Here is a 6,181-nt window from a genome sequence, read left to right as displayed (position 1 = left end):
GCAGCTGAAAAGGGGAATGGATAAAAGTGAAGTGAAAAACCTGACTGGAAAAGAGGAAGTGTAAAATGTCTCTGACTGGATTTCCTACAAGCACCTAATAGTCATTATTTTTAAAATCTATCACTAAACTTATTTATTCATATTTTTCTGTCATGGTGTATGATTATTAGTTAGCTCTGCTTGAAACTTGAAGTCTTCTTTAATTCCCTAGTTCTTTATTTGACATGACTTACCCATCACAAGATTTTGCCAATTTTTCCTCTGTATGATAAATCTAATGTTTGTACCTCATTTCTGAATTACTTACCCGCCCAAAAAAACTTACAAAACAACCTGAATTATTTATTTAAAAAACTTAAAACTTTCCCAGATTTCAATCTAGTAGCCCATTTCCAACATAATTTATTGCTTAAAAATTACCTTTCATAAATTCTGTTTTGGTGATGTAACTATTTGTAAATCTTGTTTCCTTTTTGACTTATTCTGAACTTTGCAACCCTTCAATTACTGCTGCTTTTCTCCTTTCAATAGTCATTTTCTCATTACTCATCTTCAAATCATTTTTATTTAATGCATTTTTATTTAATCATTTTTTTTTTACCAATGGTAAAAAAAACCATTTCATGGCTATGAGTAATTAATATCTTTTTAAAAAATTTATTTTGAAATGATTTCAAACCTAAAGAAAAGAGCAGCAAGAGCAGTACAAATCTTCACTCGAATTCACTAATTTTTAATGTTTTTCTATTTTTTTATCTTCTTTCACTCTCCCTACACACATACATGTATGCATTTTTTTTTTCAGTTTTTTTATTGTAGTACAATACACTTGACATAAAATTTACCCATTTTGGGATGTGGTTCCATAGTGTACCTTTAGCACGTCTACTTTACACGCAGAAGGTCCTGGGTTCACACCCCAGTGAAACCATGGTCCATGGTCTATGGCATGCCATCCTGAACAAGTCCTATGTCAGATCTCGGAAGTTAAGCAGGGTCAGGCCTGGTTAGTACTTAGATGGGAGACCAGCTAGGAAGACCAGGTGCTGTAAGCATAAATAATAATAATAAATAGTAAAAAAAAATAAAATAAAGTTTACCCATATTAAGCATTTTTGAGTATATAGTCAGTGGTATTAAATACATTTATAATGCTGTGCAACCATCACATGCTATAGAGATAGAGCTATGGAGATGGAGAGCTATCCATCTTATAAAACTGAAACTCTGTACCCATTAAACAATAATTCCACATCTTTCCCTCCTCCCAGCACTTGGATAACAACCATTCTACTTTCTGTCTCTATAATTTTGACTACTCTAAGTATCTCAAATAAGTATAATCATATAATATTTTTCTTTTTCTGATTGACTTATTAACTAGCATCATGTACTCAAGGGTCATCCATGTTGTAGCATATTTCAAAAATGTTTTAAGCTTCTTAACCACTCTAAGTATATGAAGAGAGAAATGAAGATTGAGAAAACTATCCAAAATATCTACCATAGCCCATTAATTTAACATGGCTAATTTCAATAATGTTTCTTTATGTTATTAAGCTAAGTTCCATTTATTCATGTTGTGTTTTTATAGTACACTGTTGGATTCAGTTAGCTAATATTTAGGATTTTTATATGTATTTTCATAAGTGAAGTTGTCTTATAGATTTCTTGCACTATCCTTATTTGGATACTTTGTCAAGGTTACTCCTGCCTTATAAAAAATATTAGTGCTTCTTCTTTTTCTATGTTCTATTCTCTGAAAATTTTGTAGAACTCTACTGTTTGACACTAGCATTTGGAAAGGGTCAATAAAGAAGGGAAGAGGGAATTGATTCCCAATTCATCTTCTTTATATGTTATTTGTTTCTAAAAGTTTTATACTGTATGTTGTGCTTTTTTTTTAACTTAAATGATCTTTCTAGGAATTTATTTATCTAAGTTTTCAAATATTATGGCTTTTCATCATTTCTTACATGAGTTTAAAATTTTGACTATATCTGATTGTTTTCTGATTTTAATTCTATATTTTCTTAATTGTGACAAATGTATCATACTAACAATGTAAGCTATTAATAATAGGGGAAGCTGGGCGTGGGATATATCTCTTTGTATCATCTTTGTAATGATTCTGTATATCTAAAACTGTAACAAAATAACAGTTTATTTAATAATTTTTTTAAAGCTAGTAGTAGAGCTTTTTTTTATGTTTGGTTTTTAAATCACTGTCTTTAGATAAACATTGATAGTGTCCCAATGAGAAAAACAAGAAGCAAAGGATAAATAAGGTAATCAAGATCTTAAAAGATCTCAATAAACTGAAATAATAGACTGAACTCCAATATCATCAGGTTAAATTATTGTGAATTGATGTCTAAAAATCAACTGTATGAGTGAATTATGTTTGTTATATGCAGTATATGTGAAAAAATCTTAAGAGGTTTTATTTTATGATAAACTTGATGTGAATCTGTAAGTTTTTGCTGTCTAAAAAAGTCAATATTCATCTAAAGTCAATAATAATAGTATTTAGAATGAAAAGTAATATTTGTACTCAATTGTGGTCAAGATAGCCCTGAAATATGGAGTTTGGTTTGGAAAGGTGCACTTTAAAAGATACAGGATGGTTTGGAACATGTCCAGAAGAGAAAAAGTAGAAATGTGAGAAAACTCCATGTATACATGAAGAAATTTTGAAGGAAATGGAATGTTGTCTTGGGTGAGGGGAAATTAAAACATAATCAATTTCTTCACATAGTTGAAGAGCAGCGGTGTAAAAACAAATGAGATTAATTTTGGGTGACTTAGGAGATAAGATAGGAATAGGGTAAAAACTTGAAAGAGGTAGATTTCAGAAGAATATTTAATTTCTGAAAATTGTCCACCTCAGTATACATTCCCTGCCGCTAAAGATGTTCAAGTAAAATCTCCATGATCATTCGTTGAAGATCTTCATGAGAGATTCAAGTGTTTATGGGGAATTTTAGTAGAATGTCATTAATGCCTTTAACCTTTATAGTCTTTAACATTTCATTTAATTAAAATTTCAAAATTTATTATTATTTCCTGTGTCAAAAACCACTCTACATACTAAATAAAACAAAGCAGAAGATGAGATTATTATAAGGTTTTGACCTGCAAGTTGGAAAACTAATGGTTATGGGAGTAATGAATTCCGAGTTGCTCACAGACTGAGGGATTTGTATAGGATAAATACAGAAGTTATTTGGCTTTTTCAAATGATTGGTTAGCTAGTAGTTTTCTTTCTTATTTGGATCAGGGTAGCTAATTTAGGGGAACAAAGAAGTCTAGAGATGAACAGACTTGGCATTTGGTGATTGACTGATGTCTTCTAAGAGTTGTAAATTCTTGTAAGGTTAGGTTAAGTTTCCTTTATGTGCCTGTGTTGACTGTCTCCATTTTGTCTTTAACCAAAGTGACTCAGTTTTAGTTTGGTTCAACACATGATACTAGTTAATATTCTGAAGACAATATTAGGCATTGAGGAAGCAGCATAGCATATAGTAAATACAATCATAATCTTTAGAGTAATGATCTAGGTTCAGGTCTGGTTCTGTCACTTACTAGCTTTGTGACCTTAAGCGAATTACTGAATTTCAATATGTTGAAAATCAATGTGTTTTTTTCACTTGTAAAACGAGAATAGTACCTACCTCATGAGATTATAATAAGGATTTAATGACTTTATATTTGTAAAGTGCTTAGACAGTAACTGATACTTTGTAAGCACTGTAAAAGTGTTAAAAATATTGGGGATTTTTAGTAAAAATTTTAAGAGACTCTAAGGTTAAAATTGCAGTCTGTATTATGTATGGTGCATTTAATGTTAAAATATATAGTTTTTCTACTAATTTAGACTTTTTGATACTTTTTTTGTTATATTTTTAAATGAGGGAAACTTTTCATGCAACAATTTAAAAATAATAGATCTAATAAGATCAGTAAATTTCTGATCCTCTGCTATGTAGATGCTTACACATTAAAATCTTAATTCCTTTATGTTATTTTCCCCCACGTTTACTCTACATCAAGTTTAAATTCCAAAGTGTTTCTCCCCTAACTTATTTTAAGGCCTGTCTTTCATCACTTTCTTTTCGCTCACCCCAAATGCAACAACACCCTTGCTTAATCAACTTAACTTATGCATCTGGAATTGCAACATAAAGGTCCCAAAACAGCACTTGAGAAACTATGATTTATACTTAATGTGTTACAGGTGGCTTCTTAGGAGAAATGCTTATTTCTTATGTCATTAAAATGATAAATTTCTAAATCCTCAAATTGCATTTCTGTTAAAAGTTTACTGTAGTTCATTTTCTTCCAAATTTGGTTTAGCATACACATTCCCAAATAATACTTTTGACCTTATGTTTACAAGAGTAAAATTACCATTAAAATCCTAGGAGTAGATGAATATTAACAAATTTCCTGCTATTAAAACATCATAAGTTATTTAGACTAAACTGTACCAGATTTTATAACATGTTCTAGAGATGGTCCAGTAAAAAAAATTACATCAGATCACTATCAAAACCAATAGGAATATAATGGATGAGGCAATCTCAAATATAAGTTACACCTAAATAAGCAACTACTATAGATTTTAACATGTCATCTGTTACATTGAATTTTGAGAGATTGACTACCAGCCAATTTATATCTTTTAAAAATTTTATCTTCAATTTCTAATTTTAAGAAAAGACATAATGAAATAAATACAATAATCACATCTTGAAAACACATTTGACTGTACCTTTGCTAAATTAATGTGTTACAATTTAAAAGTTACTTTAAAATGAATTTAGGGAGAGTCTCTGTATCACATGACAGAAGAGCAATTTAAAAATGGGGGACAACACTGAGAAGGGCAAGAAGATTTTTATTCAGAAGTGTACTCAGCGCCACACTGTGAAAAGAGGCAAGCACAAGACTGGGCCAAATCTCCATGGTCTATTTAGGTGAAAGATGGGTCAGGCCCTTGAATTTTCTTACATAGATGCTGACAAGAACAAAGACATCACCTGGGGAGAGGAGACACGATGAAATATTTGGAGAATCCTAAGAAGTAATCCCTGGAACAAAAATGATCTTTGCTGGCATTAAGAAGATTAAAGAAAGGGCAGACTTGATAGCTTATCTCAAAAGAACATACAATGGAATATATAGATGATATATTTTTGAATTGTACACTTGAAAACTATATAATTTGAAACCTATATAATTTAATTAACCAATGTCGCCCTAATAAATTTAATTTTTAAAAAAGCTACTTAGGAGTAATAGCTGGCCACTACCTTATTTACTACAAAACAGAAATGTCTCATGATTTTTTTTAATGTGTACCATATTTAAATTGATCTCATATACCAGAATTCAAGACACGAATGGCTGATAGAATATTTCTATTGGGCAGTCCTTATTTAAATAAGATTGGCTTGTGGTTAAAAGAATATGATCCGCTTTTTGAATTTTGATGGTAATTTTGGGTCAGCAAGTGCTATCACTGTTGCCCCTCCTAAAGATATAACTGGACATGATTAGTAATGTTCATCTTTTCACAGAAATGGTGAATGCCATCTCAAAACCTGTAGGAGACTGGGTTTGTATTTAGATTTATATAACTGGTTATATTTATATGTTCAAATACTGAGGAAATTCTTTCACTGTCTCATAGAACAGAAAGACTCACTTGTTTCATGTTGTGTTCATTAGCCTGTTAAAATGCAAGGACTAAAGATAAGGTAGTAATGTCCCCTTGACGTTTTTGATAATAAAAACTATGACAATTTAATTAAAATACCCTATATCTAAACTGCTGCCTTTGACTTAATGAAAGGCATTTTATTGTGGTTTATAATATCAAATAAAGAATATTTAACACTTCTCATATTTATAGATGATCTGTATGGTCAGATGCTTTTAAAATTCACCATGACAAGATATAGTAGCAAACTTTGCTTGTGAATTCTTTATTAAATCAGACTCAGTTATGATTCAGGATTACCTTTTAAACAGTTATTCAAAAACACAACTGTAGAAATACTGTATACATATGGTTGGTAATGGTGCTTTTGCTAACTCACTAGAAGGATTAAAGTAGAGAATATACCTCTATAATTATATAGAGAATAAACCCATATAAAGTAGAGAATAGACCTAT

The 6,181-nt window shown here is 30.5% G+C and overlaps 1 pseudogene; it reads left to right on the top strand.

Moving 5' to 3' along the window:
- The first annotated feature begins 4,866 nt into the window (after positions 1 to 4,866).
- LOC102880183 lies at positions 4,867 to 5,374 on the top strand (annotated as a pseudogene).
- The last annotated feature ends 807 nt before the right edge of the window (positions 5,375 to 6,181 follow it).

The sequence above is a fragment of the Pteropus alecto genome, unplaced genomic scaffold (genome assembly GCF_000325575.1).
Source record: "Pteropus alecto unplaced genomic scaffold, ASM32557v1 scaffold25, whole genome shotgun sequence".
Lineage (NCBI taxonomy): Eukaryota > Metazoa > Chordata > Mammalia > Chiroptera > Pteropodidae > Pteropus > Pteropus alecto.
The sequence above is the reverse complement of the archived record's forward strand: the minus strand, read 5'-3'. Positions and strand labels throughout refer to the sequence as shown.